Genomic DNA, 15,053 nt, shown 5'->3' on the forward strand with positions numbered 1-15,053 from the left:
TTAGGATTAATAATAGTCTAATATTTGCTATTCGAGTAAATGTGAATGTCATTGCCAATGACCTTAAGTCCAACACACGCTAACACCACCACAATAGACGATAGAGTACCCTGTTTTATAAACAGGATATCACTACAGTTGCAATATACGTGGCGGACCGAAGTAAATAATGACGGTCTACTATAATTTCCAAAAACATTGGACTCAAGATACTGTAACATTTTTTTTTCTAGGAAAACCACAAAAGTTGCAGAAAATTTTATTTGACCTTCTCGTTCAGTAATTTATGCTTTATCACCAATATTATATATATATATATATATATATATATATATATATATATATATATATATATATATTGGCAGTTAGAATGTCTACAACCTGTATATATGTATAGGTAGGCTATATGTATATGAATGTTTCAATTGTTTGGCTATTACAAATTCAATTAATAAACAGTAATTCAAGATATTCTTCAGTGAATTAATGCAAGTCCTTTTGCAAATTCATAATAATCATCATCATAATGATCTGCATTAAGGATTTTGATTCTCAGACCTGATTCGACTTCAAGAAAACTGGTCCCTCCATCTAATATAATCAGTCTTCCTTATATTCTAAAACCTGTTGGTGTGTAGTTAAAAAGTATTTTGGGAATTCTATCATCTGTCATTCTGAGTAGGTACTGTATTCGTACCAATTTTGTCTCTGTAGACTACTTATATTTTATCGAGCAATTTAAAAATATTTAATTATTTTCTTATCTCTCTACTTCTTTTCTGATTCATAAAAGTATAGTCCACAGTTATTCTTAGGAATCTCATCTCTGATGCTTTGGTGTTTTGAAGTTATTAGGTAGGTGAACATTTATACATGCAATAGTTTGTACAGTTATCAGGAAAGTAAAATCTGTATACTTCTGCAATCTGTTGAGATACTGGAAAAACCAACTATTTCATTAAACGCAGAATGTAAGATACCATATTATACGCTTATCTCATTTTTGACCAAATTGTCAGTTATCGTGTTTTACGCTCGAGCCCCTAAATGCAAGATTTTCTTCTAAATGCTGTTTGTTCTGCAACAGAGAAACTACTAATGATTGAGGAAGATAATAGCGATCATATCTGAATGATTTGAAATATGATTACACTTTAACAAACCCCATTCTTTTATCAACAAAACTGTATTATTATTTCTTCTATAAATTCACTTCTGAGCAAAGTTGGAGAACTATGAAATCATCCTTGACTTTTGAATAAATCTGTATGTACAGCCCTGTTAGTGACCAGTCGCTCTAGTTCATAATTATTCTATGAATATAATTCTTGCTGCATAAGCAACGGGATTAACTAGTTTAAAAAAGATCGCGGATAAATAATGTGAAATTTTAAGCAAACGTGGTTCGATTTTAGCCACAGTATAAAATTTATAATGATATGAGCTATTTCACACCGCATTATTTTAAATTCTGGGTTATGTAACAGTCGCCATTTACCTGAAAAATGTTTCTTGGGGACTTTCGCTCGCCTCCGTCTCATTTCTATTAATCTCATCTTTTCCGTGGCGCGCCGTCTCCAACACCGACTTTTGGATCAATTTTTATTTTACGACCTTCGTGTAGAATATATGGCAAAATACGAAGAACCTTTCTCATTTTTATAGCTTTAGGTGAACTGCAATGTCTTGTATTCGCTACACAACGTATGTACAGCATTGCCCTACTGAAGTTTCGTATCATTTTTGTGAGATGCTAAGACGAGGCACAAAGTGTAAAATAAAATACCGCAGTGTAAACAACATGTGCTCTTATTGTACGAGTAAATTAATGAATTAATTATTGGTTTTAACTCAAATTTAAAGATTCCTGCAAACATTTTAGGCTTTTATATATTATACAAAGGGAACCATAAGTAATATTAATTTTAGGGGGTTATTCTTTCAGATATTTCAAACAAAAATGTTTAATACAATTTTGCTGGGTTTTGCTTCCTTTTCGAGATAAAAACGGTGTGTTTTGGGAAAACCATTCATTTAATTACCAATATGCGTAGTCAACTTACTAGAGCAGTGTTTTTATAATAATAAATGATTGAACGAATTTTAGTTTTGATTTGATTGCCTGGTTGGGTTTTTCCGAGGTTTTCCCCAATCAAAAGGCAAATGTCGGGTAATATTTTGGCGAATCCTCGGACCTCACCTCATCTCAGTACATCTCGCCAAAATATTGTAAAAAGTTGCACAAAATTGTAAAAATTGTAGAAAATTACTAAATTGTAAAACTATAAAAATTTGTAAAAATTGTAATTGTAATATTGTAAAATTTTGACTTGTTCCACTTCTTAAAGCTTCATTGCTCATGTAAGATCTATGGAATAAAATGAATGAATGAATGAATGAATGAATGAATGAATGAATGAATGAATGAATGAATGAATGAATGAATGAATGAATGAATGAATGAATTTAAATGTACGGTACAGAAATTTGATCTGATCACATGTTACTTTTCGTTCTGAAAACACATTTTAAAATGTTAGATTTGTTCGCATCAAATTTCTGCACATTTAAAGGACAAAACTAAAATGATTTCAATAATTTATTATCACAATACATTGCTCTCTTAAATTCACTATACATTAAGAATTAATTCACTAAATTTCCCAAAATGCGCTATGAAATGTTTCATACATTTTTTTTTCTTGAAATGCAAGCATACACGAGTTAAATTGTATTAGCCTAGGCTTTGGACAATGAAGAACAAGACTTCGAAACTAATCAGCCACGATAAATCCTAAATATTAACACAGCAAAGAAGTTGGAAATTTAATCAGTTATATAATGTGTTAAAAGTGTATATAGAAAAATGAAGACTTTTTTTTTTTTGTTTGAAATGTCTCAAAGAACGACACTCTGAAATTAATTACGGTTTATCCTGTATAAACAGAGTGGAATGGGTGGGTTAGTCATTATTTTATTTCGAAAGGTAACAGAATAACTTGGATTCTTTATTGCATCTGATGGTGTGCGCTAGTGTACCGCGCTAAGCATCGATAGTACAACTGGGCCTGATCGAATAGCACGCTATATTTTTATCAAAGAGTAATATTAATCCAATTATTCTTTGCTCTTCGCTTTATTGTTCTGTGGTTACAAGGCAACCAACATCATAAAACGGCAATAGATACGAACAGCTGTTAGAGAGGCGGCAATTTTTTCTTTGTATACAAACAGGAGGTTTCAGGATGTGTATAACTGCTGCAAAGCAATTCCCATGTAAGCAATTAATGCTGCTTATATATCCATTGCTTGTGCATGGTTTATTAGTAAGACAGTAATAGTGTATGTGTAATTATCCACACTGCAAATGGGTATATACCCGGTGGCAGTGGTAATTAATTACCAGGCTTCGAGACTTCGGACCCAATAGAACAGTTCAGTAGAAATCCGCATAACGGCGTACTGAGTATAGTGGTAAAGCGTACAGTGGGTGGGGGTACTGTAGAATGAATGCCAACAAATACGCAAAGGAAAACGTTCTGAATTTGAAGGTTCTGACGAATAATTTGGTTTTCATATCAACTGTGTCTGAAACTATTACATGGTTAGAGAAGTCAGAGCAAGAGATGCCGGAAGTCCTCAAATTAATTTAGAAAATGACGCAGAGAATTAATGAGACATCAAGTACACCGTTTACTGAATGTGTAAAACGGAAGTGGAAATCAATTTTATGTAAAAATAACGGATATGGAACATTGTGTAACATAAACAGCAAATTAGTGAACATAGAGTCACCCGAGAATAAAGGACTGTCTCTTAGAGACTGCAATGATGTTAGGTTTTTTCGTTTTGCTCCTATCACGTCATGCGACGTAGAGCGCAGCTTTCTACAGTACAAACTTTGGCAGATAACCGAAAAAGATTTACGTTTGAGACACTGAGAATGTATCTTGTAGTACATTGCAATTCGGTACTGTAACTGCACTTCCTAAAGACAACCAATAGGATAAATGGAAAAATAAAATTGCTACATGCTTATTTCCACCATTAAGACTGTGTAGAATTAAACACGAATGCTTATAAAAGACAGGGGAATAAATGCTTTTCACATTCTTTTGACATTATCATTGTGTAATGTATATTTACTTTCAGAATGTACATATGTGTGTTTCCCCATACTACCGTACTCTACCCTAAATAGCAACGTTGTTACCTCAACATTCTCTATCTACCTGCAGCGAGTCAGCAACCTATAGTGCATGCCGGTAAACTTATTTTATCGGGTCCAAAGTCTCGAAGCCTGCTAATTACACTCAATAATGACAATAATAAACACAATTAATAAAAAATACAATTAATAATAAATTAATAATAATAATACTAATAATAACAATAATAATAGTAGTAATAATAATAATAATAATAATAATAATGAGCATCCTAAATTAAATGAAGAACGATCACGTAAAATAACATTTAAAGTAAATCTAATTTGTATCTTAACCCTAAGTTCGAATTAAAACCCACGAGTATGATATGTTCATACCTGCACAAGTCTTTTCAGCACTACACTCATTTCGCTGTCAACTCACTCACTGCACTGGTACTACGACACATTTCACTGATTCTGTCCTGATTTCACTAACACTTCAAAAACATTTCACTGTTCAAAATCTTTGCACTGCCACTATAAACTATAAAGCTTCACTGACAGAAACACACTTAACTTACACAACATACTTCACTGACACAACACACTTCTTCACTGATACAACGCTTCAATAAAAAAAAATATCAATTACACCCTTTAAATAGTGTGTATAATATACTACCGTCTGTTAGTAAAGTCCTTAAGCCTATTTTTAAATACATTTTGGTTATTGGTAAAGTCTTTAGTAAGTCTGCACGTAAAACATTCCAGCCCCTGATAGTAGTAGATATATAAAGAGAACATAAAAAAATGTAAGCTGTTGCAGAATCCTTCTCGCTCATTTCTTCCCATTCTTCTCAATACAAAGAGAAACGTCACAAATCACAAAGATGTTTCCACAGCCGTTAAATCGCCAACTTTTCATTACGGCCTCGGTATCATAAACGTGTATCGGATGATGGATCCTCCCTGTGGTATCATAATGGTTGCAGTTAGTTACCGGCGTGGTAAGCACGGACTTCTTCGTAAATAAAACATACGCCGTCATTAAAGTGACTGATGGCAACGCGTCCTAGCTGGCGGCCGATATCTTCGATGAGTTAATAACAGCATCCAGAGGCTGCTAGAAAGCCATTATTTTAACGCGATGTCTGTAAGCTTCAATGCTATTCTGCGACGTTATTGATGGTATTTTATACTTCGATGTCAGCGCTTCCTCCTGGTGTTACTCAATTTCGAACAAATGTAGAAGAAACAGAAAGCATTAAGACAAACTTTGCACATAAATCTCAGGAAGGCGGATTTAAAAGGGATGAACAAGAAGTAAGCGACACATAAACATGGAAGAAGTGGGAGGCATAACGAAAAATCTGTATGACAGTGACAACAACATCAAGTAATGTTAATACTAGTAATAATTCGTTTTATTCCCCACATTATCTACATTGAAATCTCTCACATGTTGGTAGTAAATATTGAAATACCTATTACTAATGCTCATTATTAGGGCTAGGATTTTGATGACTTATAAATCGTGAAAAAATGTCCTAAAACAATGCATTTATGACCTAAAAATCTTTCAAAAATGCCCTTAAAAATACCCTAAAAATTGATCTTACATAATTGGCTTAGTAGGAAAAGAGGTTTTGTACTATTTAATATTTAGACTAGTAATTAAATTAAATTCTAGTATCAACATTTAAGTTTATTTAATTTTACACAATTTTTTCTAAGTGGTACCTGATGTAGTTTCCATGTAGTCCACCACAAGGCCACTCTTATCAGGAATTAGCAGGTATAGGAGTCTATATTGAAGGGGTGGTTGGAGTGTACTACGTTAAAATGGCAACATCTGTGTAGAAAAACGATTAAAATATTATACAAAATAATGGGTATTAGCCACCGGCTACGGCGCTTGCCTGCCGATCCGGAGTTGCGCTCGGTCACAGGTTCGATTCCCGCTTGGGGTGATTATCTGGTTGTGTTTTTACGAGGTTTTTCCAACCGTAAGACAAATGTCAGGTAATCTATGGCGAATCCTCGGCCTTATTTCGCCAAATATCATATCGTTATCAACAATTCCATCGATGCTAAATAACCTCGTAGTTGATACAGCGTCGTTAAATAACCAAGTAAAAAAATAATGGGTATTAATGGACAAAATATGTAGACAAAATATCAAAGGAAATAAACATTAATTTATATTAATAATGGGGATTTATGGCCAAAATTAAATGAAAATACCTAAAAAATGTCCGAAAAAAAAAAAAGAGAAGATGCTCTTTTGAGTTGAAACAGGCAAAAAATGCAAAAAAAAATGCCCTAACAAATATGTCTTAAAATACTCAGTTTATCACATAACATATAAATACTAAAGCAGATATGTTTCTGGCTTACTACAAAAAAAGATGCAACTTCATCAAAATCCTAGCCTTACTCATAATAGGCTATGCTTAAAGGGCTCGAGAACATTTTAATTGCAAAATATGTAAAATTCTATGCGATTTTACGCTAACTTAGTTACATTCTCTAATGTTTTCAAAATATGAATATTTCTGTCCCCTTCTTGTCTCTTGAGTTTAATATTACCAGCATTGTCAACACATGAGTAGGACAATTTTTAAGTTTCTTCAACTTTCTAGCTTCACTCAATATGTCTACGCTAACGTGTGAGACTGTGATTTATGTATAGTATATATTTCATTACTAAGTTAAACGCAGAATAAATATGGGAAATGCCTGGTAGGCCTATTATTCGGTTGAGAAGCTTCTGTCACCTAGTCTGCTTAAAAAAAATGAAAGTTAGAATTTATAAAACAGTTATAATACCGGTTTTCTGTATGGTCGTGAAACTTGGATCCTCACTTTGAGAGAGGAACAGAGGTTAAGGGTGTTTAAGAATAACGTGCTTAGGAAAATATTTGGGGCTAAGAGGGATGAAGTTACAGGAGAATGGAGAAAGTTACAAAACACAAAACTGCACGCATTCTATTTTTCAACTGACATAAATGTAGCAGGTATAGGTGAATCCAGAAATGCATATAGAGTGTTAGTTGGGAGACCGGAGGAAAAAAGACCTTTGGGGAGGCGAGACGTAGGTGGGAGGATAATATTAAAATGGATTCGAGGGAGGTGGAATATGATGGTAGAGAATGGATTGCTCTTGCTTAGGATAGGGACCGATGGCGGGCTTATGTGAAATCGGCAATGAACTTCCGGAAGTAAATAAATTATCATTATTAGAAAAGCCCACCTGATTAGCTTTTAAGTTACCGCTTAACTCTGCGCTTGTGAATGAACTGGTCTTTATCCATTCGTCGGACAAACTTAACAATTATTGCAGCAGATGGTTGACTGGCGATTATCCTAATTGGTGACATCTACCATTTGAGGCTCAATTTCTATATCCAGTGCACATCCAATATTCTTAACTATTTCCAACGGATTTTCATTAGCCATTTCAAGAATTCCATGTATTTCAATTGAATTTCGGCGTCCATATGGCTCCAAATCATCTAACTGGGCTTTCGTCTCCTCTAGATTCTTTTTGATAGCATGTTCTCTTCTTTTAAGCCCTCAATGGATTCTAAGCATGTTTTAGGGGAGAGTCGGGTAGTATCGGACATCGGGTAGTATCTGACAGTGCGTTTCTTTCATCTACCACCATATGGTAGCACCTGAATGACATGGTTACGTTTCTCTATGCGACATCATAGAAACGTAACCATGTCAATCAGGTACTATCATCGTGTGGTAGATGAAAAAAACTCATTGTCCGATATTACCCGATGTCCGATACTACCCGACTCTTCCCTAATGGTTTCAGCTTATTGTTTGATTAGTTATGAATTTTCATCCAACTGATCAAATGATTTCTCTAACTATAACTATAACCATACGAAAATACACCCCCACAACCAGTATTAATTATTCTCTCACTCACTCACTCACTCATAAACCCACACAACCCTTATTTCATAACTATCCATCAATCAACCCTCACAATCATAAATCCAAAAAGTCTCTTAAGCGTTCATCCATTCATTAATTCACACAAAAAAAGAAAACAACTGAATGAATAGAATGAGTTATTGCAATACAACAGACTTGCGAAATGTCTGTTGCGATTTGCAAAATTCGCACTTGCAACAAGTGCTGTAGAACCTCTCACACAAATGCGGTCTTGTATTTAATCTCACTGAACACAGCTACTTCTTGGAACGGATACCTTCTTGTAGATCATTATCTCCTGCCATCATCCGTTCAATAGCCCCTACTGCTAATAGACAGTAATAGGCGACTGAGATTGTGGTGGGTTCTTTTCCCTTGCGAGGGGTGGGCCCTGCATTAGGTATTAAGTCTGACAACACACCTACTTATATTCGCTATGCAATTTATTTCACACAAAATTCTATTAATTACTGCCACACCATCCTGCCCTACCAAAGTTCGTCAGAAAAATAAAGAATTCTTGCGAATTCTAAATGAGGCAGTAGAGCAAGTGGACAGCTTAAAATACTTGGGGTGTAATATAAGCAGTAACATGAATTGCTGCCAGGAAGTCAAAAGAAGGATAGCAATGGCCAAGAAAGCTTTTAATAGAAAAAGAAGTATCTGCTGCGGATCTCTGGAAAAAGAAACTAAAGAAGAGACTAGTGAAGTAGTGCTTTGTGTGGAGTGTGGCACTGTATGGCGCAGAAACATGGACATTGCGACGAATTAAAGAGAAGCGAATAGAAGCATGTAAAATGTAGATATGGAGAAGAATGAAACGTGTGAAGTGGACAGACAGAATAAGAAATGAAGCTGTGTTGGAAAGAGTGGGTGAAGAAAGAATGATGCTGAAACTGATCAGGACGTGAAAAAGGAATTGGTTGGGTCACTGGCTGAGAAGAAACTGTCTACTGAAAGATGCACTGGAAGGAATGGTAAACGGGAGAAGACTTCGAGGTAGAAGAAGATATCAAATTATAGACAATAGTAAGAGATATGGATCGTATGCGGAGAATAAGAGGAAGGCAGAAAATAGAAAAGATTGGAGAATGCTGATTTGCAGAGAAAGATCTACTCTTGGGCAGAAGACTACGGATGGATGAATGAATGAAAGAATGAATGAATATATTCGAACTTTAATTTTCTTGCAAATCAAGATTTCAGGTATAACTCCCTGTAAAGTTGATTTGAATAATTTCGAGGGAAAAATTGTTCCGGAGCCGGGTATCGAACCCGGGACCTTTGGTTTGACGCACCAACGCTCTACCACTGAGCTACCCGGGAACTCTAACCGACACCGATCCAATTCTTCCCTCTATATCCACAGACCTCAAAGTGGGCTGACAACCGTCAAGCAACCAACTTCGAGTGCACACTAACTCTGTGTGCACCAAAGGTCCCGGGTTCGATACCCGGCTCCGGAACAATTTTTCCCTCGAAATTATTTAATTTTCTTATACATTTCAACACGAAATTATTTAAAGCGTAGTTGAAACTTTAAAAGTGTTATAATTTTAATGAGGTTATGTACCTTACAACAGACGGGTCCCATTTCGACACCGATGTGGTTTCATATTCAATGTCTTTCGAACTAAAGCTGCTTCATCTGAACTTAATTTCCGATAGGGGTACAAGCTGTCATGTAGCTACAATAGTAGGTATGTCCCTTAGTATGATCTCCTCTTACTATCATCCCTGTTATGTTACGAAAATAGTTCTTCACTAAATCCTCCAAGTAATTGTTGAACAGGTTAGGTGATAAAGAGCATTCTTATCCTACTCTTCTATTTAAAACTCCTGTGACATTTCTTCTCCTATACTGACTTTGACTCGTTTCATATAGAGATTACTTAATATCCTCCACTCATTCCAACCCACATTAATTTTATACAGGATTTTCATAAGTTTATTCACTCCACTCTGTCAAAAGCCTTTATCAGGTCTACAAATACTACTTGCTCTTCTTTATTCTTCTCTAGGTATCTTTCGCCGATTGTAATAATAATAATAATAATAATAATAATAATAATAATAATAATAATATGTTTATTTATTTATTGATATTTATATGCTGGACAACAGCCATTGGCCAATAAAAGTCCAGCACAGTGATACAATTAATACATTAAAATGAACAACTATGGTACAAATTAAATACTTGCGTTAATAAAATTTTGAAGAACATAGGTTACAATAATTAATTTACAAGAATTAAAACTATAATTTTTAGGGAAAGTAGTTGATTCTTACAAAAGTATTACCAATTTGTGTATAAGGATTATGCAAATAATATAAGCAAAGACATTGTCATATTCTAATACTTCTATACATTGAATGGATCGAAATCGCCTACATGTAAGTTAGCATGTTTAATACATCTGGAGACCGGCGAGGAAGATTTAGAATTTCTAATACATAAGAGTTTGTGATGTCTCATGTCCTTGATAGTAATACGAAGGCTGACACTGTTTAAGAAAGATTCACAATTAATATCACCTTTAAGGACCTTACATAATAATAAGTAATCGAGATCATGACGTCTGGCATGCAGGCTTCGACATTTAAAGTGCTCGCATTTTTGATCATAATTATACTCAGAGTTAGCCTATTAGGCAGGAATCGGTACGAACACAATGAAATAAATTTCCTTTGAATATTTTCCAGTTTTGCCGAATCAGAGCTAGTAATAAAGTTCCAAACTACAGATGCATATTCGAGTTTCGATCTTACTATTGCATAGTACATAATAATTAAAAGAGAGTCAGGTGTTGAAAAAGAATACGTAATTGACCGAATTATTTCTAACATTCTTATTGCATGGTTGTAAATATAATCAATGTGGTTGTGAAAATATAATTTATAAATAATAATAATAATAATAATAATAATAATAATATCTGCAATATGATAAAATCTAATTGTTGCGGAGCGAGTATAAGAAAATATTTATTTATTTATTTATTTATTTATTTATTTATTTATTTATTTATTTATTTATTTATTTATTTATTTATTTATTTATTTATTTATTTATTTATTTATTTATTTATTTATTTATTTATTTATTTATTTATTTATTTATTTATTTATTTATTTATTTATTTATTTATTTATTTATTTATTTATTTATTTATTTATTTATTTATTTATTTATTTATTTATTTATTTATTTATTTATTTATTTATTTATTTATTTATTTATTTATTTATTTATTTATTTATTTATTTATTTATTTATTTATTTATTTATTTATTTATTTATTTATTTATTTATTTATTTATTTATTTATTTATTTATTTATTTATTTATTTATTTATTTATTTATTTATTTATTTATTTATTTATTTATTTATTTATTTATTTATTTATTTATTTATTTATTTATTTATTTATTTATTTATTTATTTATTTATTTATTTATTTATTTATTTATTTATTTATTTATTTATTTATTTATTTATTTATTTATTTATTTATTTATTTATTTATTTATTTATTTATTTATTTATTTATTTATTTATTTATTTATTTATTTATTTATTTATTTATTTATTTATTTATTTATTTATTTATTTATTTATTTATTTATTTATTTATTTATTTATTTATTTATTTATTTATTTATTTATTTATTTATTTATTTATTTATTTATTTATTTATTTATTTATTTATTATTGAACATAACAGGCAAAGCCCAATTACAATGTTCAAGACTGACAAAATATATTCGTCTTCTATACGACATTCATGCATTGTCTGTTTGCAGCTGATTCATTTTAATGTTTCTGTATTAAATACATTTAAAACCTACTGCAAAATAGTATGCGATTACTACTGTCTCTGTAGTGCAACCGTGCTGCCTTGTGTTCCTAAGCAGTTCTGAGAAGTATCTGAGGTTTTGGGGGTCCATTTTAGTGAGCCTTGACGTCATCATTGTCTCGGATATTGAGCCGCCCATCTGGAAGAAGGATGGTTGCTTAGGTGACGACACGTCGACAATCTTTTCAAAAGTTCACGGCTTGCCTGTGCGTAAGAACTTGTTTCTTAGAATTTATCAATATTTTTTATTTGTAACTTCTGTGCAGCGCAAGCTTTCTAATGTCGAGATTTGGTCGTGATTACCAATTCAATTGAGTTTTTGAACATATACTTCCTTCAGGTTTTTAAATCAGATTTCTTGAAAACGGTACGTATTAATAATAATAATTATTAGACTATTTATTTATTGACATTTATGTGCTGGACAACCGCCATTAGCCAATAAAGTCCAGCACAGTGATACAATTAATAAAATAGAATGAACAACTGTGGTACAAATTAATTAAATCATTGAAATAATCACAACAAAATAAAGAACAAAGATTACAATGACTATTACACTTTTACTACGTCACACTACTTTTGACCAATAAAACGGTACGAAAGGATGTCTTTCAACCAATCATTGCTGCTTATCGCACAATTTTATCGCGTCCCTAGCACTTGTTTAATTTTATCGCGTCCCTAGCATTTGTTTAACTTTATCGCGTCCCTAGCATTTGTTTATTTTTATCACTACCCTAGCATTTGTTTCTTTGTTTGCCAACATTTCAAACTGTACTGGTCTGGACGTCAAAAAACAGAAAATTACAAACCACTCCAGTCGATGCACAGCACTTCCAAATATGATTCGCATTGGCATTCAAGAACAAGAATTAATAAAGACCACTGGTCATATATGAAGAGCACCATTCGGAAATCCTGAATAAGTTGAGGGATACACCATGTACATCAACGAGGTCACTTCTTTACGCACACGTCCAATAAAACATCAACTGAATCACCAACCACTAAAACATTCAAATTTGAAAATTGTACTTTCAATAATTGTTTCTTTTAAAATTATTCATGTTTATTTTTTATTTCATCATCGTTAATTAAAACGTTTCATGTTTATTTCATCATCCCTAATTAAAACTTTTCTAACACTTGTTTATATTATTTAGGTTATGTTATAGCTTCTGCTATATGATATTATGGATAGTTACGTATCAGAGATTGTTTAATACTAAGATTTATTGAAAATCATCTATCAAGTGACGTTGATTACTGGAATCCGGATAATTGAAGTGGAATGCAACTGTTTTAATAAAAATGAAACTGAATCAACAAAGCCTTCTTGACTAGTAACCGTCACAGAATTAAATGAAGATTCCATAATTGGCACAACTGATAACAAGAAAACATAATCATAAAAAACTACTACCATCTAGCGTAATGTTGAGATGGTACAATAATACATTTGAAGACAGTTGTATTTTCGTAAGCCAATTAATATTTTATTGTATTGTTACTTCTAATCTTTATATACTTTCTTCTAATCGTGTAATAGTCAGTTAAATCCCACTCGAGTTTTGATTTTCTCTAGATAAATCAAACCTCTAGTGAGATTACTGTTGATTAATTTACAAGAATCAATACTATTAAATTTTATGGAAAGAAGTTAATTCTTACGGAAAGTGCAAATCTGACTTTCAGGTAGAAGCTCCCTGTGAAGCAGGCTTGAATAATTTCAAGGGAAAAATTGTTCCGGAGCCGGGTAACGATCCCGGGACCCTTCGCTTTGCGCACGAATGCTCTACCGACTGAGCTACCCCAGCTCATTCGTCTGCTCTTCAATGATTTAAGGTAAGTGAAGGCAATCGGAAGAGACGCCGCTGATTCTAATCTGCAAATTGAAAGGTCCTTTCGTAAGGCTGACGAAAATAGTGGTCATATCCTAATCGATTTATAAATTAATGCAGTTTGCGTGGACGATACTTTTGTATCGGTGTTAATACCATTCCTCCTGGGAGAGCTTACTCTTTTACCAGCGATACAACCCCTTGTCGGCTCCTAACTAAGGAACGCCAGTGGATACATGATCATCATTATTTATTCCAGGAATTCATTGTGATTATACTTAAAACCTTAACTATAAAAGTGATGTCACTAGACTATATAGAGTCATAACCTATCTGCCCTTATTTCTTTATTATCCCATTCGTAACTTCCCCCACCAGCCATAAAGCCATTCCATGAGCATTATATTATAATTATTTCTCTTGTGAGGGTTACATGCTCATGCTCGGCCGCCGACCTCCATCTTTTAGATTTAATCGCGGAAGTAATCATAAAGTTGGATGAAGTGCAGGCTGATGATCTACATTTTGTCATGAACATTCATTCTCTCCTCTTAACGCTTGTGCAGTTTTATTTGCTCATTAGCGAATATACAGCATCAGTCCTCCATTGGTGGCCTAGGGGTTATGTTGCTGAAAATCGCTTATTATTATGTAAGGTCCTTAAAGGTGACAATGCAATGATTATTCAAATACATGTTTTTATTTATTTTTTTAATTTTTATTAGGTTATTTTACGACGCTTTATCAACATCTGAGGTTATTTAGCGTCTGAATGAGATGAAGGTGATAATGCCGGTGAAATGAGTCCGGGGTCCAACACTGAAAGTTACCCAGCATTTGCTCATATTGGGTTGAGGGAAAACCCCGGAAAAAGCCTCAACCAGGTAACTTGCCCCGACCGGGAATCGAACCCGGGCCACCTGGTTTCGCGGCCAGACGCGCTGACCGTTACTCCACAGGTGTGGACTCAAATACATGTTCAATCAATGAATACCAAGATATGAAAGGAGAAGAAATCCTCACACAAAAATTGTTTCTATAGGACATGTTTTTTTTTATATAAATATCTTGAGTAGTCATGATTGGTTCATAGAAATATTTTCGATGCAATTTGTTTATATTTCGTTGTGTGCAGAAGTTATTTGTGTTTTTCTCAAAACTAACAGAGGTGACTTATTCCCTTTTCGTATTTAGTGATTGAATTGTAATTATTGTGTGTAACTAAATTACCACTGCCACCGGGTG

At 33.0% G+C, this 15,053-nt stretch overlaps 1 protein-coding gene and 1 non-coding gene across 3 annotated transcripts in view; both read right to left on the minus strand.

The window, feature by feature from the left end:
* Nucleotides 1-15,053, minus strand: part of LOC138716215 (netrin receptor UNC5C-like) — a 901,985-nt gene that overhangs the window by 197,947 nt on the left and 688,985 nt on the right. The window lies entirely within an intron of this gene.
* On the minus strand, nt 9,356-9,427 carry TRNAD-GUC (transfer RNA aspartic acid (anticodon GUC)). Its single transcript has one exon. It is a non-coding gene; the product is annotated as a tRNA-Asp (tRNA).

The sequence above is a fragment of the Periplaneta americana genome, chromosome 16 (genome assembly GCF_040183065.1).
Source record: "Periplaneta americana isolate PAMFEO1 chromosome 16, P.americana_PAMFEO1_priV1, whole genome shotgun sequence".
Taxonomy (NCBI): domain Eukaryota; kingdom Metazoa; phylum Arthropoda; class Insecta; order Blattodea; family Blattidae; genus Periplaneta; species Periplaneta americana.